This window comes from Anas acuta, chromosome 1 (assembly GCF_963932015.1).
Source record: "Anas acuta chromosome 1, bAnaAcu1.1, whole genome shotgun sequence".
Classification (NCBI taxonomy): domain Eukaryota; kingdom Metazoa; phylum Chordata; class Aves; order Anseriformes; family Anatidae; genus Anas; species Anas acuta.
The window spans coordinates 101,745,539-101,769,922 of record NC_088979.1 but is presented as its reverse complement, the minus strand read 5'-3'; the positions used below and the strand labels follow the sequence as shown (position 1 = coordinate 101,769,922).

General features: G+C 35.5%; 1 long non-coding RNA gene across 1 annotated transcript; it reads right to left on the bottom strand.

Annotated features, from left to right (window-relative positions):
• Positions 1-1,103: 1,103 nt before the first annotated feature.
• Positions 1,104-23,136, bottom strand: LOC137850206 (uncharacterized). Its single transcript, XR_011092358.1, has 3 exons — positions 22,888-23,136; positions 15,756-15,841; positions 1,104-2,167 (listed from the first exon to the last, which is right to left on the bottom strand). It is a non-coding gene; the product is annotated as an uncharacterized lncRNA (long non-coding RNA).
• Between the last annotated feature and the right edge of the window lie 1,248 nt (positions 23,137-24,384).

The following is a 24,384-nucleotide window of genomic DNA, read 5'->3' as shown; positions in this document are numbered from 1 at the left end:
TCCAAGTTGCTGCAGTTTCATTTTGAGCATACAGTGACCCACATTTGTAAAAAGCCATACAATTTGGAGAGGAATTGACACGCAACGTTGTCCTCCTGGTAAGATTCAATGCACTCTATGAAACGGTATAGTAAAGCTCACATTATACATGGTAAATGGTAACTATTGTATTATTCTGAGTCCACTTTGCTACTGCAAGGGATTCAAATCCATAGCCTGCAATGTGTTCTTCAAACACAGGTTAGATAACGCCTTTTCAGTTCAAGTCTAGAAACCATTGCTGTTAACTCCTATGCCTTGTCAGTTATACCATACTTACAAGACTGTCCTCTGAGTAAAGTTCCAGGACTGCTGCCAAATCTAGCAATTATGTGTTTTATTGTGATTTTAAGACTTTTAGTTTTAAAGGATAAAGTATTCTTAATGCATTTTAAAACCTTAAAATATGAAAGCATTATATTCACTTAAAAAGACCACTGACCTGTATCAGTATTGTGGGATTATTAGAGAATACTGCCCACAGGACAACTTAACCAGAAACCTACCTACTTACTTGCACATATGTAATCTACCTCCTGTTGATATTCAGTTAAATTCTATATAGTGTCAGTAAGGTTTGTTAGGTGTTAATATTTTTTGTTTTGTTTTGCTTTTGTTTTTCCATCTGATTAGAAGTCATGAGTAGTTTTGTTTCCTTCTCCTTTCCTTTCAGTGAAGAACTTTGTAGTATGTAAGCTAAGTTGACACAGATCACATGGAAAAAAATATTGCATTTGAAGACTGACAGGCATAACTGATAGGAATTGACTACGCGGATCCATCAAAATTTATCAATAGAGCATGTTTCTGTCTTATTTGGTTTTCCTCCTTCTCTGAATATTAATATGCTTTTTAAAATGTAGGTAAATCAATGCAAAAAGAGTAAGAATTAATCCACATGTCAAAACAAAACAGCCAGGGTATCTACAGGTTTGTGGGATCTGGCAAAAGATTCAAGAGGTTCTACAGGCTTCTGGGGTCTGAAAGGATGCCTGGAGGATTTTGTAGTAATATATTTGGAAAAGACTCAAGTCACATAGGTGGCCCAATGAGTGTGAGCCATATTGAGTCCATTATAAAGCCTTGTGCTCAGTCTCAGTTATTGGTTTCATTTATCCTGTATGCTTTCAGGGATCTAACGAACGCTGTAGATTGACTGCTGTTTGAGAATTCAGCACAGGTGTCTCTGTCATTAAAACAAGTCAGCTGAATGAAGGCTGGGTATTTTTGGCCAATGGTAGCATACTTGCTAACTTTTTAGTTCAGGCAGTTAATTGGAATAAAAGTACAGCTAATTTAGTAGAATCGTTTGTAGCAGGATGACTGTCCTTATCACATCACATCTCTGTAGCCCACATATCATTTGGTCATAAGAAACACAAAGAAGCATCTTCTAGGTATTATAGGTATTTGACAATGAGATGCCAAGGCATGTTTAAAAAAAAAAAATAATAATATAGCTCTCTGGATCTTTTGTACTACATTTCAAAAACCACAAGCAAATCAAACAGCACTCTGTGAGCAGGGATTTTTATTATTTTTTTTCTTAGGATATCTATTACATTTTGGTTTTGTGTAGCGTATAGCTACCCAAGGAACTACAAAATGTAGACAAAGGACCTAGTAAGTCAAAATTACCATGTGAGTGCTGTCATAATTCAGTTTAATTTGTAATATAAAGTGCAGGTGGTGACTTATTCCAGCACTGGAAACTCATGCTTAGGTTTTCAAATATCAGAGCTGTGTCTTTCATAGCAGTCAGCCTTTGACCCAGGTCTGCTCCTGTTAAGCAAAGTTGGAGTGGCAAGCCTGAGGTGCCTTCCCTGAATATCCAACGTCGGGACCCTCAGGTCTGTTTCAACATCCAGGTGGCTTCGCTTGTGAAAGTGCCGAGCGGCCTGTTGTGTCCAGCTTTGGTCCAGGCCCAGTCAGAGCACTTTGATTTAGATATTGTCAGCTGAGCAGAAGCCAGCAGCAGCCACTGAGGCTGCTGCCTGCCAGGCATTGTGCTGGGGAGGGCCACGGGGCCACGCAGCTGCCTGGCCCGCAACTGCAGCTGCCAAGATCTGGAGCTGGCAGGGCTGCCTCGGCCTTCATCAAGGAGCTGAACTTGCTGGGAGGAGAAATGCTGTAATACAAAGGAACTGGTAGTTACAAAAAAAGGGAGATTACTACCAGAGCACCTATTGATGAAAGACTGTAACAGGGATACTGTCGGCTTTTGGAAAGTGTTCCCACTTGTGTTTTTGATAAGGTTGGCCTATGGAATGAGAACGTGTACTCTGCTGAGTTGTAATAACACTTAGGAATGTACTAGCCCACAAACTGTGCATCGTAAAACTGTTGTTTTCACATTTTCCTAATAAAATGCCATGGCGCTGTAAATCTGTTTTTATTTTATTTGTAATGGCAGAAATGTGTTTATCATAAAATCAAATCCTTTTTCAAAATGTAGGCCATAGGACAGTGATATAATTCATCCTTTTGGGGATCTTGGTTTGCATCAATACAGTCCAAACAAAAACAAAAACAAAACCAAAAACAAACAAACAAACAAACAAACAAATGCAGTATGTTACTTAAATTCTTTTACTTTCAAAATGCATCATAAAATTCAATGTCTGTGCCAACACTGCAATTTGTAGCAAGGTGAATCAGAAATGTATTAAGCAGTTAAATGATGACGTGGGGTAAGGCACAACTATCTGAAATATTTGTGACAGGGGCCAAGTGTGAAATGGCAAACAGCACTGACAGGTTGTGGTAAAATTGAATGTGTTCAAGTTTTAATTTATCAAAGTTTCCTTTCATCCATAGCACCAAACATACAATCACCTATTAATAAAATGTAAAATTGTGCTTCAGACTACAAATCATGAGGTTATAATAAGATTTACTCAAAAACAAACAAACAAAAAATACCATTCTACTGCACTCTTTTGTGATATAAGTATGTACGAACACCTTATCCTTATAACAGTATAAAAACATGTGAAGTTGCAATGAAGAAATGCATGGGATTAAATGCATAAGAGCACTCTTCAGCAACTTAGTTGTATCAAAATTTCACACATGTGGAAAATATTTATCAATTAACCATAACAAATCAAGAAAGAACTACAAATTCATTGTGAATTGCAACATAAATGTAATTTTAGAAATAACCACACACACACACATACAAAAATAATAATAATAATAATAATAATAATAATAATAATAATAATAATAATAATAATAATAATAGCTTATATCCAAATAGAAGTTACCATGCAACAAGCTATTATTTTCTCATTCTCTCAGTCCTCCTGATACAGTACCTGAAGTACAAAGTGTAGAGGTTTGTGGATATCATGAATTGTTAGTGGGGAATACTGTAATTTTAACAAAATAGAGCCATAAATATCTGTATTAGTAGAACATTTTGATCTGTCCACTTGATTTTTCACTTGAGAGGGTAACAGTTTCATCTTATTCCACTTGAGAGGGCTGATCCTTTCATAATAAGTACCATTTAACTATAAGACATCGAATACAAATATCAAACAAACACTCTTAATATCTCTGCTGTTCCCTTCTGGGAACCACCTAAACCAATTTGAATAGAGAGCTGAAAGTGGGAGAATCATCACCCCAAAGATAAAAAGAAAAGACTAAACACACTTGACAAGATCCAAAAAGAGGAAGTTTAACTAGGCTCTGATTGAGGAAGCCTCTCATGGTTTCATTATCTTCTATTCATCTCATATGGCACTATCAGAACGATTACACTGTGGGATTTTTTTTTCTAGAATGAGCAGGCCTCTGGTGAGATTGTCTCAACACATTTAAGAAGCCAAGCAAATAAAATATGATTTAGGATACAAATTGAAACATGCTATTGATACAAAATTTATAATAAAATTACATTACAGGAGCTCTATCTGAAAGAATCTATGTTTCTCCTATTTATAAAACATATTGTACCAGACTTTCAGTGGAGATACGTTTTCATAGCTTGTTCACTTTCATAGACACACGCAAATCTACGCCAGGTGAGGATCTTGCCTAATACCAATTTTCTTCATAACGTTCCAGCAAGGGATTTAATGCAGATTTAAAGGTATATTTCCTCTCTTAGTGCTTATATTGTGTTCTTTGTGTTCTTCAGCTATCCACAGATGACTGAAACAGAGGTTATGATTTGATCAATAACAGAAAGAAAAAAAAGGGAAGAAAACCTAACCAGACAAGGCCAACCACTTGGTAGTAGATGCGTCTTTGAGAAATAAGTTTCAAGGGAGTGAAGATGATAAGAAAGGCTTGTGAACATCCATGACCTCTGAGTCCCCAGGACTGCTTATTCCAACCCATCTTTGCAATGGCACATTTCACTGTTGGAATGCTCTTAGCAGAGGATCCACTCAAACAGGAGGATAGTCTTTGGGTTGGGGAAGATTGCTGAAGATTTTTTTCTGAATTTGTTGTAAAGTGACTGAAACTGTATCCTTCAAAGTCTGAGTTTCCTTTTTTAAAAAGTTTCCAGAAATGTGCATTTCAGGAATGTGCAGACAAATCTCTCTACCTCAAAAATATTTACAAAGAAGTTAATAATTATTCAGTAGAAGTTATTGGAGATTTGTCATATGTAAATTTAGGCAACTGAATCAAATGGATGCCTATAATCAATGGCTAAAAATGCAGGTCAAATATCTCACAAATATTTAATATGCCCAGTTGCAAAATCAGAGAAATTTCTTAAATCCCCAGTAAAAGTACAACATGTCCCCTGGATATGCTGCAGATTTGGGCCTCTCATCATGCACTTGAGTAGCTTAGCAAGAGTTTAAAAGGATGATGTGTCAAAAGAGATACAATTCCGCTAGGAAATTTAGCCCATAAGGAAACAGTCCTGAGATCTCAAACCTGATGTTCCCATAACGTGTATCGAGGTACTTCTGAGTCAATTTTTTTTTGCAAAAGAATAAAATAATATTTTATTTTTTTCAATATTGGGGGAAAGAAAGAAAGAAGGGAAAAGAAAGAAAGAAAGAAAGAAAGAAAGAAAGAAAGAAAGAAAGAAAGAAAGAAAGAAAGAAAGAAAGAAAGAAAGAAAGAAAGAAAGAAAGAAAGAAAGAAAGAAAGAAAGAAAGAAAGAAAGAAAGAAAGAGAAAGAAAGAAAAAGAAAGAAAGAAAAAGAAAGAAAGAAAAAGAAAGAAAGAAAGCTATTTGGTAATCTATTTTTATTTTATTTAAACTGCTTATGTCATAAAGTCCACTTGCTAGTATGCTTTAGTGATTTGAACCTGATGTAATCAAAGCGATTCTTTGTTTAGTAGCAAAAAACTACAGTGGAAACAAGTGACAGACTTGCATATTTAAAAGAAAAATCTGTAAAATGGAGGCAGAGTAGGGATTAGGTTTTTTCCTTCTGTAGTGCTTTAAAGGAGAAATGACATCATATTTATCACATACTTAATAGATGAAATTGGGTGAGAAAGACAGAAAGCCTTTCAACAACAACAAAAAAACATGGTGGTGGCAATCCCAGTAGGACTGACAAGGTATGATAATATTCAATACCTAATATAGTATGTTGCTTTTAGTGACAGAAAAGTAGAGGTGGTTTACATTTTTAGTAACTGTTAGTTGAACAGACTGCAAGGAATCTGGAAGACTAAATTAAACTGAGAAGTTGACTGAAAAATGGGTGAAAGGGTAAAAGGAGATGAGTCCATATGTCAGAGTAAAGACAATTGCAGGTTATCTGAATAATAATAATTGGAATGTTCTAAGTAGATACAAGTGTCAGGATTCTTTGAAATTTCATCTGGTTTACCATGTCCTGCATATTTAATAGGAAATAAGTTGGACTAGCAATCTTCTGTATTGACTCTCTGCAGTACTTAGTTGATTTTGTAGATTACATGTATACTTTATTATGTTGATGTTTTATTCTAAATTGACATATTTTTTCCTTTCCCTTTTTAACCCTCTGAGAATTCAAATACATTTTTTTTTCTTCCAGAAAAACTAATTAAGATATTTTGCAACTGTGGTTTTAGCTATAAAAAACTATAAAAAGTCTCAACCTGATTTCATATTTGATTTTCTGTGACCCACACAAAATCTCTTTCCTATCTCAGCATCTTTTAAAACAACAGGGAAAGTCCTTCTTCTAGAAAGTCCATGAGAAAGTCCTCAGTTAAATTCATTCAGATCACCTGCAAACATCTCAACAGCCCTTATGCTTTCTATCCATTGTAACTAAGATTCCCTTTTGGTGACAGCTGCTCTAGACTCTATTGTAGAGAACACAAAGTATAAAAAGCCACACAGGACACCTCTCTACAGTCTCTTCTTCAGCAGAATATACTCTTTTATTTGAAATGCTGCCTTGGCTTCTCCTTATCCATCTATCATTGGATTGAGTGCTTTAGCCATGTTTTATTCTTGTCTCTCAGGAAAGCATATAAAAGTACGTCTGCTCTGTTAGTTAAACTCTGATGTTCCATAGGACAACTGTCCTATTGTCCTGTCCTGCATCCAGTTCCCCATTCCTTACTGAATCTCCAGGGACTACTGTAGCACAAACAATATATGAATTCTATGAAGAAAATGGCAAAACAATCTTTTTTTTCCAAGAAGGAAGGATAGCATATCTGCCAAAAGAGTGTTTCATTGTCACACCACGTAAATTCAGATGAATACAATTGAAATTAATGGAGTTTAACTCAGTTAAAATAGATATTGCACAGAAGAGTACTGTCCTTAGAGTGATCTTGTACATCTGTTTTAAAGTTATCTTTACTTATGGTTTGAGCAATAACATCTTGTGTATTTGATGTGGTGTGACTGTATTTTTATATTTGTAAGGAAATAAGGCTGAGGCATGTGATTGTGTTGAATGTACACTGTGCTTAATATGTGGTCAGTGTTTTAGCTAATACAAGGGTGTTAGGAAGCCTGCACTTAACCATTTTCTTTAACATACGTTATAAAATGCAATGGCAGTGTTAATGGGAAAAAATATATATAATTTTTAATGAATCTAAATTTCTCAATTGTTGTGTTTTCTGATCTAATAAAGACAGTTTTGAAAGGAGCTGTCTGACATTCCTCAAGTAAAAACAAACAAGCAAACAAACACAACCAGCTTGTTAGCCAAGAAATAAAATCTTTCTGCAAATGGGATAAAGAAAATGGGATAAAATCTTTTTGCAAATGGGATAAAGGAAGAGACTCCTAATGAAAAGGATTTTCATAAGAAAATATTTGATAATTTTTAAATATAAGTGAGTTATAACCAAACAGGGACACAAAAATTAAGTGTTCTGAAATGAAGACAAGACTGATAGTAATTGACTCATTGAAAAGAATGCTACAGCACTTTATAGAGAAGTAACTCTGAAATCTGAAAGCATTATCTAAATAAAACTGAAGACAGCTGTAAACGAAGAGATTTTGAAGCAGGAGAAAAATCCAAACTGGCTGGATCTCTGGTATTATGGGTCTGCATTGCTTTCTTCAAGAATATGCACATAAGAGTTGTTTTTAGATTTGAAAAATGAAAGAGATCATTCTGGAGCAGGCTAATTACACCTGATTTTTTGTTTAAATATTACACTGAATTTTCATAATCTCTGTATGGTATGTACTCCTCCCATTGGCTACCTTCCCAATTCATCATTTTAGTATCATTTTTTCATATCCTTTATTCAGAGTTGATTCAAAGTACACTTTGATACACATAGGCAAATTCATAAAGCTCATGGGGAAGTTAATTTGAACTAGTTTTTGTACAAAGTATAAGAGATTAACTATTTAAGTAAAGTATTTTGAAATGGAAAGGATCCTGCATAAAACCCAGCCTTTATTGCTCTGTAAAGAGCAACAAGTTCCATATGCTAAGGAGAACTCCAAGTGCAAAAGCTCCTGAACTCCTGAGCACTGACTTCAGCATCTTTTGTGATGGCACCCATTTCCCTCTCAGGATCAAGAGGAACTGAACCACTGGACCATGCACTTTTGGGCGAGTGGAAGGTTCCAGACCCAGTTCTGTCTTTTATGCTTTTGATCCAGCTTCCCTATATACATTTTAATTTCTTTAGGTCACAGCCTGTTTAAATGAGAAGAAATCTGAGTTGTATTTTTTTTCAAATTTTGTCGGCTGATATTTCATTGCTATAATGGAACATGACTCACATCATGTTTCAGCCAACAGTTTTAACTATACGCATGAAAGTCTTCTTTAAACATACATTATTATGTCCACTATGTCTTCTCTGCTGCCACTATTATTTTTCTTTATAATTTACAAATAGAAGAGAGATAGAAGAAGATGATGCATTGAAGACATCTTGTTCAAGATGTTATATGGGCTTTAGCTTATTGCCATCCAATGCCAAACTTTTCTGTGCATAAACTGATTTGTAACTCAAACTGTGATAAAGTACAGTATGTAAATACCAGGTGGAAATATGGAGAAATAAATCTAGTGTTAGAGATTGCTTTCACATTGCAAACAAGTACAGAGAAGAACAAGCTTACCTACTTCAGTGAGACAACTTAAATTGATAGATACTCACCAAAGTGTATAAAAGTTGCAGAATCTGGTCCTTTCTGGAACTTTCCACAAATCAGAAAAACATGTAAATAATGAAGCTAAATAATTTGGCATCCCAAAGAAATGAAGAAATTTTTTAAAGGAAAACAGAAAAATGGGCTCTGGGATCTTAGGACTGTTCCCTTTCTTCACAATCATATAAGCTATTATCCTATAAGCTACACACATCATATAAGCTATTGCTGTTGATTTATCTGTTTGCTTTAGTTTTGTTCTTTGTCCTGATTGTGACTTCTACAATTTCTACAATTTTCTAGAAATACTTTCACTGCTTGACAGGTCACTGGACAACTTATTTTGGACAATTCTTTGCTCATAGTTTGATTTTGAGTATCTCAGAGAGATAAGCACTTTTGATTTCTAATGAGTCAATTGAGATGAATCAACACCCTGATCAACACCATATGATTAGATATGCATAATTACAAAATTTTATTTTCATAGGATCATAGAATAATTTAGGTTGGAAGAAACCCATGTAAGTCCCACAGTCCAACCTCTTGCTCAAAGCTTTTTACACACAAACTCTCCTGATCACAATTATCTAATAAAAATGTCTACAATACATTCCTGGTCATAACATATGCAGTGATGAGCATATTGGCAGTATCAAAGTTCAAATAATATAATTTAAACAATCAGGTGCATTATTGTGGAAACTATCTTTTTATATCTGCTTAGGTCTAGTTACAGATTTTTCTTCTTCTCTAGTACATGTAGCTTTTTCATTTGAAAAAAAAAAATAGTTCAGAAGGATGAGATTTGCATCAGAAGAGCAAAATTATTTTTTGCTTAAAAGCTGAGATTAACAATGTATCAAAATATGACAACTACAGCTATTACTTCCTCTGTGAAGAAATGTTATGCTGACTTGAGCAGTAATGAGTACACAACAACTGATTAGTTCATTTCTGGTTATGCTCCATTTAACCGTTTTCTGCTTGAACCAGCTTTGAAGAACTGCATGAACATGAAAATTTCTAAGATGAGATGGTTTTTCATTCAGCTTGCTGTGTCTTCTCCATTTTGTGTTTGCCCTTGCACCCCTCTGCCCTCATTTTGCTTCACTGCTCCCTGACTTCTGCTTTTCATGCCATTTTGCATGCAATTCTAGAAACAGAGAAGGATATGTGAAAGATAAATGAAAGATGAAATGAAAGATAAAAATTATAATCTTTAACAGAAATCCCCATTCTGTGTTTCTTTTTGACTTCAGTTTTGTTCAGAGAATGTATTTACAGTGAAGGAAGTTGATTGGCAGGTTGATTGAAGAAATCCAAATTTGCAATGCACAAGAAGGAATAAAACTCCATTTTCAAACCACCAAGAGTTTCAACCTTCAGGAGAGCACATTCATAGAAACTAAATATTAGCTATCAGTATAAAAAATCCAAGCATTTCTGCAAGAAAAAATAAAATGACTTCTTTACTTCAGAAAGGTTCAAAACTCATCAGATTTCCATATTATCATATCTCATGTCTTTTGGATATATATTTTATTATTATTATTATTATTATTATTTTAATCTCAAACAGTTTTTAGTCTCAAACAGGTTGATAAATCTCTTCATTCACACAGTCACCATTTTAGTTATGACATTTTAAAGCATTCAAATTAGTTAAAATAATTTAATTTAAATTAATATTCCTGGGGGCAATCCATCTGGAAAGCTGTTTTGTAGAAAAGGACCTAGGAGTCCTGGTGGACACCAAGTTGAATATAAGTCACCGGTGTGCTCTTGCTGCTAAGAAGGCTTATAATATTAATTAATAATAATTAATATTTGTAGCCAATTCCTGGCTACATTAGGCAAAGTGTTGCTAGCAGGTCGAGAGAGGTGATCCTTTTGCTCTGCTCAGCATTGGTGAGCCTGCACCTGGAATACTCTGTCCACTTCTGGGCTCCCCAGTACTAGGAAGACCTGGACATACTGGAAAGAGTCCAATGTACAACCAAGATGATCAATAGACTAGAGCACTTCTCCTACGAGGACAGGGTGAGAGAGCTGGGACTGATCAACCTGGAGAAGAGGAAGCTCAGGGGTAATCTTATCAATACCTGAAGGGAAGGTGCAAAGAGGACAGAGCAAGGTGCTTTCCAGCGGTGCCTGGTGCCAGTGGGCACAAACTGGAACACAGGGAATTCCCTCTGAACATCAGGAAACAGTTCTTTATTGTGAGGGTGACAAAGCACTGGCACAGATCGCCCAGAGATATTGTGCAAATCTCCTTCCTTGGTGATCTTCAGAAACAGTCTGGACAACTTGCTGTAGGTGTCACTTCTTGAGCAGGGTAGGTTGGACCAGAGGACTTCTAGAGGTCTCTTCCAACCTTAACCATTCTGTTATTCTTTAAAGAAATATATTTGTTTGCTTTTAAGAATGGGAAGCTTGATATTATAGGCATTATGGGAAATTTTCCTTTCTTTAGGGGAAGACAAACACTTTAAAAACAAACAAACACTTTAAATATTATTTCAGTGGAAATTGAAATTATTTCAATTTCAATTGAAAATGTTCAGCATAAACATCAGGTTTTTGGCTTCATGTCTAAAAGTTATCTAGGACTGATTTTTTTTCAAAATAGACAATATTTCTGAGCTGAAGATTCTTCACAGACCTAATGAATTCCATTTATTTACTTTAATTTTGATAACTTCAGCGTCCTTGTGGAGGGTGATTGTCTGTCATGATGACTTTTCACAAAAAATATTCACAAAATTCAAGAAACTCCTGGTAGTTTCATGAAAAAATAAAATAAAATAAACCTTGAAAACCATAAAATCATATCTTATTTTAGTGACTTTTTTTCTGTCATCTTAAGTCTGTATAACTTCCTGAGTGTGTGATATATCAGCCTGTTCTCTGATTACTTTCCTTCATTTGTCATACAATAGGGCCCAAAGGACCTGAGATCAGAACCACTTTGTCATAAGAGCTGTGTGTCCCCATAAAAGACACAAACCTCCACTAAAAGAGCTTTCACTGTAAGTGATAAAGGCAGCCCTAGGAAATATTTTTATCCCCCATTTTACTGACAAAGAATGGAGCAGAGGGAGATTAAGTGATTTGGCCAGAGCTCCCCAGGAAATCTGAGTCCAGAAGTCCTCAACTTTAATCCACAAGGCCATCTTTCCTCTGCTAGGAAACAGATGTTAAATTGGATGTTAATTTTGCCATGAAACTTTTTTAAAGAACTCTGAAAGGCGAATAGTCTCCAAGAATCATTACTTAGCAAGCTACCAGCTCTGCAGTCTTGCTTCTCAGAAGTAATTCATTCCATCTTTGTTGGCAGGCTTTAAAAGGCCTTTTGTTTTTGCTCGCTGATTAGTAGAACAATCTATTTTGAAAGATATGTGGGCTGATACGAGGGTATCATTTATTTGTTTCAGTGGTAGCTTTTTGCAACAAAATGTATAGAGCTTTTAAGTGTTGTGGATTGAAGCCTCTGATGTCAAAGATAAACATTAGGATTATAAATACAGATCCTCTAAAGTATTGTAAGTACTGTAATCAGTAACAGAATTTCACATCTTTCACTTGCCTGCCTTAAAGTGCTGAAGGCTTTTCCTTTTAAAAACCACAGGCACATACATTATCAGCCAATACTAACAATTGAGCCAAACATGTAACATGAGTTAATTATATAATGTGCACTGCATTATACAAAATTCCCATTTAACACCAGACTTCAGCAGTGTACGGGTTAATGTACAATACCAGTTGGCCTTCCTTTCCTCTTCTTTTCTGCAATTCAAATTAGTCTTCTGGAAAATTGGCCTCAGTACCAGTGACGTGCTGCTGAACTTACGAGATCTCAAGAATATCCTACCAGATTTCATTCTTTTGTTGTAGAATTGTTTCCATCTGGGGCCTAGATATAAACTTGGAAAATGTAAAGGCTCTTCCCTCTCACCCTGCCTGACTTCAAAACATTGGCAAATAATCTTTCTTGTCAATGCAGTACAGATTGGATTAAAACATTGGAGTAAATTATGTTTCAGTGGGTGTAGGAATTAGTGGCATTTATTGAAAGTTTAATGTACTGCCTAACAATCCAAGAAGTAAATATATACTTTAAAATCAAGTGAAAATTAACATTGAACATAACACAGTACTAGAGAATACTAAGCTCTGGAAAGAAATATTAGTCACACGGGGCCAGATCTACTAAAGAGCACCGTTACACACATTTGCAAGTGCTTCATTTGTGTGCAGAAACTCAGTGTGTGAGCATAACTCCCTGGCTTGCATCCACACAACTGTTTTAGTCAACTGGAGTAGCTAGGCTGGGAACATAATCACTATTAGTTCCTCTGCACTCAGCGAAGGGAATGATGATTATATATCTGTATCTGTATTGCGTGAAAAATTAAATTCTTATTTATTTATTTGCAGCCTATTGCTTTATGTCACTATGTCAAGTGAAAATGGTTCTGATAAGCATATTATCTATAACAGTATTGGCCTACACTGGCAAACTATGCAAAAAAAAGAATAGGACTCAGTTCGTTTGCTGGAAGTAGAGCAGAAGAGGAGAGCAAATAACTCTTGTGTTTCCAATGTGGCTGCTTGGCTTTTATTTTTTGATGTATACAATAAGCTGTGACAGCTCCTCATTTAATACAACTGTCAAGTGTCTCCAGGCTTTGTGCTAGACTTCTGTACATAAACTTGTGTGTGTGTGTCTTCCCTATTGTTAGCACAACAAGAAACATGATTTTTACAGTAAAAGCACACTTAATACTAACAGAAAGGTTTTATAATGATAATTGGAATTTAAAACATGATGTTCTGGGCATTCTGACCTAATAGCCTTTCTTATTTTTTTTCCAAATCCCAACAACAGTAACCCTGGAAATTATAATATGTGTTTGGGGAAAAAAAAAAAAAAAAAAAAGTTTGTTTTTGTTTCTAATACAATCTACCTGTGTAGTCTCCCCACTATTTGCAGCATTTGTAAATGAAAAGATATTCTCTGCCTTCCTGACTGGGACATATTTGCTATACTCCTTTTGTCCTTTTGTCAGTATCATTGACAGGTTTACGACCAAATGTTGGTTAAAAAATATCTGCTAGAAAAGAACACAAGGACTCCTGTATTTGAGTACACTGAGACATGGTTTCATCAGTATCCATAGCATATAAGCAAGTATCAGGTGGATGAAGAAGAGCTGTGCAGACACAGCAGTGATGTCCACATTATCCAGTAGGACAGACCAGCAGATGTGGATCTGCCTGTTGGTCCTGAGGATGCAACACCCACACTATACATACTCTGTCTGTGGGAAATTGTCTTCCAGCTACTCTGGTCCCACAAACAAAACACCACTAATGGTTGCAGTGCACTAGGCACATACCCTAGTTCACGATTTTCAATAATATGTTTATCCATTCATTGCCACTGGTATAAGCATACTGTTGCTGGCTTCAACAGTTCTGTAAGGTACCGCTAATATTTTCCAAGGTTTTGTTCAACTAGGGATTTTACAGAAGCTCTTTGTAGCCTATGGAGTTACTCATTATACATTTTCTTCCAGATATACTATCTCTTCATCTTTTATCTTTACAAATTTTATTTACTTTGCCTTGGTATATGCCTTGAATGTGAAATAATATCCAAGTAAGAAGTATGCAGATTCTGTTTATTCAAAGAATATCTTCCAGAAATATTCGCCATGCTTTAGAAAAATAGGTGGTATCAGCTTTCTTCCTAAATATTGTTTTTCTGATTTATTTACTGATGCAGTAAATCTCATATTCCCTCAGTATGGATAACCTTATAGCTCTGAGTTTTATTCATGTACTTCCTTCCTTCTGTGTTAATTTTGTTGATTTTGGCATTGGTGCAGCTAGTCCTACTCAGTAAATATTTCACTTGCTTTTATGATGATAAAATAGACTCTCATTCATCTTCTGCTAGAGTGTTCTCCATTGGTTTATGGAGAATGCCTCTGGCTTGTGATACTGTTGTTATCCTCTTCATCAATACTGTGTAATCACAGCTGGGCCTGGTATTAACCACAAGGTAATATAGTTCATTGCATATGTCACTGGATTGACTTACAGTGTTTGGCAAGACATGGACTGCTCAATGTGAGTTGTTGTGGGCTTTGACTTCTGAGTGCTGTATGAATTATAGAGTCACAGCATAATTTAGGTTGGAAGGCACCTCTAGAGGACACCTGATCCAACCTGCACTCAAAGCAGGGACTCAGTGCAAGTTATTTTTCTGGAGTAGGTGGCTTCTTTTGCTCAACAGTTTGCTTTTTTGTTTGTGGTTTGTTTGTTTGTTTGTTTGTTTGTTTGTTTTTCAGTTTGTTTTATTTTGTTTTTGTTTAATTATTTGTTTTCCTCTAAAATTCACTTCTGAAGGTCTAAGATGCTAGTTATAACCCCATTCCTAGGATATGGGTGATTAAAACTTTAAGATTAAAACTAAAACCCCTAAAACTTTAAGATTAATTCTTAATTTGTAGATCTATTAGAATATTTTCTGTGTCTTCCGCTTTTTTTTAAGAAAAATACTATATTTTTTTATGTGGTTTTAGAACTGAGTTCTGAAATAAAGCTTCACAGTTAAGTACGCATGCATATTTTTCAAAGAAAACTGAAAGCTATTAAAACATTGATTACTGCCAGAAATTATCTGACAACAGTCTTCCTTTTTTTTTTTTTTTGTTTTGTTTAATGGTACAGGTTGAGGAGATATTTAAACTCCCTCTAGTTGCTTAGTGCATTTTCATTCTAATACTGATGAGAATTTTAAACATTCCATTCTTGCACTGAGGGCATGTCCTCATGCATGTCAGCTTGCCCTGGTGCTGTGTTTTTCAGAGTTCAGTCCTAGCAAACAATTCTGACAGAGATCAGCTTCATTCAGTGTCTAAATATAATGAACCCACGGTACTTAATATGAAACTTTCCAATAATCTCTTATTAATCCTTTGCGAGTACATCAGAGCTTTTTGAAGGCATAACTACTTTGAAGCCCTGTTCTTGCCTGCTAAATGCTTGAACATTTACTCAACACTGCAGAATGGAAACTGAAGAGACACATCCATGTAACTTAAATAACCATAGGAAACTGCAAAACTAAGGTGACGGTTTACCTTATCTCCACATTGCCTTGCTAGGGAGGGTCCTAGAAAATGGAACTGGCAGTTGGCTGCTCAAACTTCTGCTCAAACTTCTCTCTCTGTAGATGAAAATTTTGAAGTTTCATTAGAACTTAGAAAATTGATTTCTAACATGTATATTACATTGTATTTTGTCAAAATTAGAATGGGAAAAAATATATGTTTAACCTACAACTTAGACATAGATGTATTTATTAATTCTTAAGAGGTAAAATCTCTATAAACATTGTTACTTTAAAAGCCCAACCTAACTGCATCTCCAAAATAGCCAACAATTTATACATAAACTTATAGTAACAATTATACATTTTCCTGCATGCACTTTAAAAGAAATCTCTCTCCAAAAGAGCACTCAATAAATGAATGTACACTTTCCTATTCCTTGAATATCAAAATCTTTGGGTCTCTTGCAAAAGAGGAAAGAGTGAGTTCTATTCGTTATTGACAAAATGTTTATCTGAACCGCAGCAGTGGAACAGAGTGAAGAAGTTGGTTTCTGTAAAGAATACAACAAGTAGATGCCATAATATTCCTGCTTAACTTTTTTTTTTTTTTCCTGTTAAAATGAGATTTTAAATGCATGTTATTATAGCTGCTGGGAATGGTGAAAGTTTATAATCTCAGTTGTGCCACGGATTTAATATATTTTAAAAATAGATTCAGAAGGAATTATTTTATTCCCTTATGTAACACTAAAAAGCTTTATTATATTACCTACATATGCACCTACAGATTTGCTTTTTCTTATACATTCAAATATTTTCTGAAATGTATTTTTTTCAACGTGAAATGGAAAGTAACAGAAATTATACATGGTCCACAAGTCCCTTTTTAAATCTGTATAACTTTTTTCATGGTCTTTCTAAGATTAAGCTGTTAATGACACATAGAGTACTGGAGTACAAGATATACATATGTGAAAACAGTTTTTAATAGGAGTAATTTTCAAAAATGTTGTAGAATGGGATGCAGGACTTTCAGTGCTTTAACAGCTACATTATTTCACAGAATCAGAGAACTGTAGAGGTTGGAAGGGACCTCAAGAGATCATTGGGACCAACCCCCCTGCCAAAGCAGGTTCCCTAGAGTAGGTTGCCCAGGTAGGTGTCCAGACAGGCCTTGAATATCTCCAGAGAAGGAGACTCCACAACCTCTCTGGGCATCCTGTTCCAGTGCTCCATTAGCCTCACTGTGAAGAAGTTCTTTCGCATGTTGGTGCAGAACTTCCTGTGATCCATTTTATGGCCATTGCCCCTTGTCCACATTTTTGTGGCCATCGCCCCTTGTCCCACAAACCACTGAAAAGAGGTTGGCCAAATTCCTCTGTCTCCCACACTTAAGGTATTCGTAAACATTAATAAGATCCCCTCTCAGTCTTCTTTTCTCCAGGCTGAACAGACCCAGGTCTCTCAGCCTTTCCTCATAGGGAAGATGCTCCAGGCCCTGTATCATCTTTGTGGCCCTCTGCTGGACTCTTTCCAGAAGAACCCTGTCTTTTTTGTACCAGGGAGCCCAGGACTGGACACAGTACTCCAGGTGAGTCCTGACCAAAACTACTCATCTAAGTTAATTTTAAAACTTTTGAAAAAGTTGTCTTCAGGACTAAAGAGTAAGAATTGAATAAGTATTTCCTTAACTATTGAATTAGTATCACTTCTACAGCATCCATACCCTGGAATCACTGTAATACACAAATCAATGCACCTAAGCTGCTGCCCATGCTTACAGACAATTATGTATTTTCAGTGATGAATCACTAACTTGGAAAGATTTTCTCCCAGTGAAAAGGAGATATACTTGTTTCATTCAGAATTCACAGCTTTCTGAAGACTGCAGCTAAGACAAATAAGATGCTTTTTTTTTTTTTGGAAATGTGCTTGCTGATATTTTTAAAAATCATGATTCAAAATTAAATAATAATAATAATAATAATAATAATAATAATAATAATAATAATAATAATAATAATAATAATAATAATAATAATAATAATAATAATAAAATGAAATCTCTGTAGATCTTACTCAAATGAAACCTGGAGAGAAACAGGAATAAGTTCATCCCTATGCCTATCTCAAAAGAAACCTCAAACAACATAAAAATTAATCTTATCTAAAATGAATACACTAAAAAATTTGCAAGAAACATTCTCACAAAATTACCAGGTCAATTTTTTTTCTGAAACTAGATAGCTTCTGATGATACAAATAGGCATCCAGTAGTGTGAATGCTTCCGTGAAGCACCGAAGGCACTGAATACATCAAAAGTTTGCAGTTCTATCCATGAAACACTTGCACCATTAAGCATTTCAGACCTCAAGGAGGCAGGATTCATCCATGTTCTCTTCAGCAGGATAAGAAGAGATTTCCCAGTACTTGGGCTATAGATTTTACATAATCTATTTGTCTAAGCAATTATTAGGAGCACATGCCTAGGAGGAACTATGTGGGTATTAAATGCAATTCCTGTAGATATGCATACTGAGTTTCTAAAATGTTCTTCAGAAAGTACTTGTTAAAAATGGCTAGATTTTAGATTTTCACTAGTCCAGTTGAAAGGTCATCTCAAATCTTCTTCTTTGTTGGTTATGAACCTACTCATTTCCAGACCGATTTGGTTTGAGAAGACTTTATTCTGACATTTTCCTTTAGCTTGAGTAGCTCTGTGTCTTCCTGTTGTTTACCCTGAAATACTTTGAATATACTTGCCTATCTTCTGAGCTAGTTGAGGGTGAGGCAGCTTTGAAGTCAAAGCAGTGAAGCTGCATGAAGCAGCTCTGGGCTGGGGTTAGTAAGCCCTGCCAGGATCCTGGCTTTAGAAGCTCGGCATGTTACAGCACTCCTGTGGCTTTTGGATAGGATCTGGTGTACATCTAGTTCAGCTTGTCTGGAGCAGAGGTAGCTTAGCCCTATCTGTGAAAGACAACTAGAAGTGTGGTACACACATGTAGATGTATCAGACACATATGTTTAGATATATTTCTAGCTAAGAAACATACCTCTTGTAAGAAAAGCTCTCCATTCCTCAAATTTTCTAGTAATCCTTCACTCTATCTGTGCCAATTTGTGTTATTCTCTCTTAAATGTATGCCATACATAGTATTAATAACCTTGATAATTGTATTTCAGTGTCATGGGGTCATTACTTTTAGCCATGATGTTGTGTTGCAATATCATTGCATTGTGAAAAATCATGTCACTATTTCAAAAACAGTGATGTGATCATTCAGTGAAGCTCCACCTGTCACTATTAAATATTTTAGAAGTTTTGCTACTGTACTTTTAGAAACAGGCAGAGTTTGTAGAAGTAATTTCTTCTCTAATCTTTAAAATAAATTGTAAATATCCCCCTGAGCATCTTCAAGACAAAAGCTAAAGTTCTGCACATTTGGTCAGAACATCACTGGGAATCTTAAAACTAAAGCTCCAAATTTTATGAAACAATATATTAAAGACTACTATGCTACTAAAAGAAACTGACCAATTATACAGCATCTTTCATATTAGTATTTTAATGCTAACCCTATGAACAGACTGCTTTGATTTTAAATATCTATGTGTGTTGGGAAGGGGAAAGGCAGAAAATCTTTTTATTAGTTAGAAATAGTCCTTAAAGATAAAATACTGCCAGTTCTTTAGGCACCAATAACTCTTTCTATTTGACACTATTCCACTTTCTTTTAAGTTGATGGGAATTTCGCCATGTTGTTCAGTAGAAACAGAATTGAGCCTTGAAGTCACACATGCACAGAAAGCATAAATATTCTGTGAGGAATCTCAAATGCTGTGACTCTTTGTTAAATCCTCATGGGAGTACAAAAGAAATCTAGAAGAAAATCCTGAAGTATTTTATCCATTAAAACTGACTTTTATCCATTAAACCTGACTAATGTCTCTTCAAACTTTCCTTTAATATGCTATCCTTTGAAACTTAATTTACTGTATATATTTTATACTTTGTTTCTCTGATTTATATGTCTAGACCTTTTAAATAAAATAGAATAACAAATCTTAAAATAGTTGCTCATCCTGAAGTTACTTTGCAGCTTATGATATGCAAAGCCGTAAGTAGTGAAGTTCTGATTAAGATTTAAATGTTAATTAGATACAGTGATTTTAAATCTGCCCTTTGGTACTGAAGTATATAAGAAGCTCTTCATGTTTCAGAACACATACAAAGACTATTAAATGCAAAGAAAATCAGATGAGAATTTTTCTTATTCTCTGAAGACATGCCAAATTACTTGAATCAAAAATATACACTAATCTACAAACTTATTTATTCTAAAATTTATGACACTGGAAAAAAATATTTAAGCAGGTGGCTCCCATTCCAGTTCTCTTGGCAAGGGTTTTTAAAAGTGTATATAGGCACATAAGTCAGAAGAAATAGATCAACTATTCTGATTCATGAGAATGGAAAACAAGTTTTGCTTGGGCAAGCACATTCTGATAAATTTAATTAAGATATATGTTCTTAAATATTCATTGTGATCAGTATTATCAATAATAGGCAATAGAAATGGACAGATCTCTAGCTAAACCAGTCACAGGAAGAAGACAAATCATGGCCGATACTTAGCTAGACTAAGACATTGAAGAGCTGAAAAAAAGGCATTTAAGCATCAGGCTACAACTTTATTAATTAAATTATATGGGGAACCATCCATTCCCCCTTTCTCACATACCAGATGTTTAGTTGGGCCCATTTTGCATTTGTTGGGTTCCCATTCTTGATCTACTAACTTAAGACAGGATCTCTATATTTATCTCCAGGGCTCAGCTGATGTCTGAATGATTCAGACCCATTGAGATTAAAGTGAATGAAGACCAAGTGAAGTCAAGAGGAATATTTGCTCTACGAAAGCTTCAGATTTCCTTTCTCTCCTCAAGCATTAGTTCTCATTTGACATTTAGGCTGCCCCTTTTAGTCTTTTTCTCTTCTGAACACAGTCACAAACTGTGAAAAGTCTTTTCTGTCACATTCTATTTTCCCTTTTAACTCTTACTTTTCAATGACCTGTACCTTCAGAAGAAATGTGGAAAATCTCTCTCATTTTGATTCACTTTGACTCGCTCCTTAACTAATCTTAAAGTGCACAATTGATCAGAAATATAACAGAGTGTGGAGTGCAATATTTTCTGGAAGCTAGATCAAATGCTGAGTGACATAAATCTCTCTCTAACCCATGTGAAGTAGTGAAAACAAAATTTCTACCTTTATATGGGTGTTTCATCTATAAGGGATTCCTGGTTTCCCACCATCCAAAGGCTTGTTACATATTTATAGCCTTCACTATAGGAAGACATGAGAGACATGTCTCATGTTAATTCCTAGTTTTCCAGAACAGAAGAAAGGCAAAACCTTCCTTTGCTTCAGTGGTTGCAGGAAAAAAATTATGGGATAATCCCATTATTATAACATGTAGACACCATCATGCTTCTCACAGCTGTGCCTAAAATTGAACGATTCAAAACTGGATCTTGAGCAAAGTGGTTTATGTTGGAATTCAAAAGTAGTTATACTTCACCTGTAAGTAGGCTGCATCCCATGGCTGGAAAGACAGGAGCTCTGGATACTTTACACATATTTATGTGTCTATATCTTATCTCTTGATTATTGTCAGACCAGTTTACAGTTGGACATGTCACATATGCTCAGTTACAGCAGAGCTTTATAGTCCACCACATTATGTCATTTAGCATCTGGTTTGGCACCCATTTAGTATCTCATATTCTCTTATCTCTTCATCTGTTTCAGACAGTACATTATCTTGGTTGTTTCTAAGAAGATTTTCTTTTGAACCTGAAATGTGTATACGGGTATGTCCTATCTCTGCAGCCCCAACTGTAAGCAGTGTCAGTTGTTTAGTGACAGTTTAGTGCTGTGAAATTATGAAAATTATTTGTTCATAATCTGCTATCCCCTATTGCAGGAAATACAACTATGTGTGCCATAGTCACTTGTAAAGACATTGAACATTTCTTAAAATTCCTACTACAGCTTTTAATTTTTTATTTTTAATGATGGCAAGGATCACTACATACAGTGATAAACTGTGGCCTATATTGGACTTTACCTGTTATTTTTTAAAAAGTCTGTACACTGGGATTGGGACCATCTGGGAAAAGCCCAATTCTGAAATATTTTATGATTTCATGACAATTCACAGGCCAATTAGGAAAAAAATAGGACCCTGGAAGATGACAGTGCTGGAATCCCCTGCAAACCACACTGATCAGCTAATTTTCTAGGCTTGCTAAAAAGAAATAGAAACAATGGTAAGCTAACACAGACTTGCTTATGTGATGAGACAATAGTCCAAAAGGTAAGTAAAAAAAATTGTTTCATGGTTCCCTATAGGGCAAAATTATTCTTTGAGATCAGATTTGTTCTTCTGAATACGTCAATATATGTGGGCCTTGAAATATTATCTTTATATATTGGTAGACTTGAGAGAAAAATAAATAAAAATAAAAACTGGTTAAAAAGAGGACCACCAAGGCTTCTGCACCTGATAACACCTTGAGAAGATGTGATTATGAAAAATATTGTGGCACATCTTGCTGCTCCAGCATGAAATGTGCTTAACAGAGGCCCAGTTGTGCCCTTGGTGAGGTCTTGATGTGCTCTTTGCCCACTGATCTACTATACTGCTGACCTCGAATTTTTCAGGTCTTAGGAACTTATGGTCTGTGCAATGAAATTTTAAGATCACATGGCCAGCTGATAGATTAGCTATACTGAATATTGATTAGCACTACCAATGTGGATGATGTGAGGTGGATTCTAATCCTTTTCTTCCCTGGAGTGGATGAAGAAAGGTGTGTAAAGGCTCGTTTTGTTGAATTGCCCATATACCAGGATCTAAGGTGCTGCTCAGAAGAACAATGCCTCTGAGCACGTATATGCCGTAGTTATAACTGGGCTGGTTAGTGACACTCGTGTTTGATGATCTTTGATTTTTATTTTTTTAATTTATTTGCTGAGAATTTCAAGAATGATCCCCCTTTGCTAGCATATTAATATAATTCTTGTCTGGATGTATGGGAGGTATGAATGGTTGGAGAAAATTATAACAGGAATAAAAAGATGAAGACTTACTTGTAGAGGAGTGTGCTTCCTTTCTAGATGCATTACATCTTCAGATTTGCATGTCCTTTTTCAGCTGTGATGAATCCCAATATCTGTAAAGCTTCAGAGCAGTTTATTAAAGATGTTTTCAGCCAAGTGTTTTCTCATCTTTACTATTATTTGTGTAAAAATTATGTAACTGCTTTACTTTACCACCCATAAGGCTCTAATAATCTAAATGGCATTTTGCAACAATCTACTAGTTACACGTATATTGACTTTAATAGGAGGTCAGACCTAAGTGAAACACATTGGAAACTGGCTCTTAATTATTATGACAAGAAGCAAAAATATAAAAACATAGCATTCTGGTTGCTCCTTTGAAACAAAGCACAGTTTATGACCTCCAGACCAGGTATAAAGCTGAATCAGAGCCATATGAAAATGGACTACATTATTATCACTTACACAGAAATCCTGGGGAAAGGGGAAAAAATAATAGTGCTAATCAAATATGTTCTAAAGACATCTATATATATACACTCATGTATATAAATATATAATATATACACAAATATATTGGCATGTATGTAAATGTTGATCAGGATCTTTCGGAAGCAGGAAGCCGTCTACTCCTGGGTGTAGACAGAAAAGAGAAGCTGGCTTCCTTTCTTCCCTCAAGCTCTGGCTGGCAGGCAGGGATTGCCACTGCAGAATGAACACCTCAGTAGTAGAAAGGTCATCTGCTGTCTCAGCTGAAGTTTGGCAAAGCTGGCACTGGGGAAGGGAAGATTTGTTTGATTTGTAGATTTGCTTGTTTGTGATTTATGCTTATACATTCATGAAGCTTATTCAATTATCCAAGGAAAGAATCAGTGAATCTCAACAATAGAAGGGAAACTCAGGCTGCCCTGTTGTCTTCTTTTGAGGCTTTGGAACGGTGTAAGTGGAAATATGTATCTCCCTAAAAAACTGTGTGAACCTCTCCCCTCAGTATTTGCCTGGCAAAGAAGAATGTATTTATAGGAGCTTCTTGCACAGCAGACAAGTACTCTAGCAACTCCTTCATAAACCTAACCCTCCACGGCAAGTAAAGAGTCTGCCTGGATGCTGGCTGTGCATGTCTGGCTGCCTTAATAGTCTTCTGGTGCCATACGCTGCATGCAGAAATTGGGATGGCAATAACTGCTGTCTGAGAGCCAAGCAGGCAGCCAAGGTGCAGCAGGGGGAAGGGAAGATTATCAAAGTCACACTTGGCTAAAGCTCAGGATTGAACTCTGCATCTGTAAAAGCTAATGAGTAGAAATCTGAAAGAAAAAAAAAAAAAAAAAAAAAAAAAAGATGCCACCCAACCTTCAGAGTGCTATAAATTACATGATTTGCAACACAGATTTCCTAATATTTTTATGGCAGAAGGGTCCTCAGTAAGATTAAGATCTCACAAAGCTTTGTGCTAAATGTACCTCTAGAAAGAAATTGCATCTTCAAGCAGTATGCTGCTAGATAGATGAGACATGCAAAGGCAGC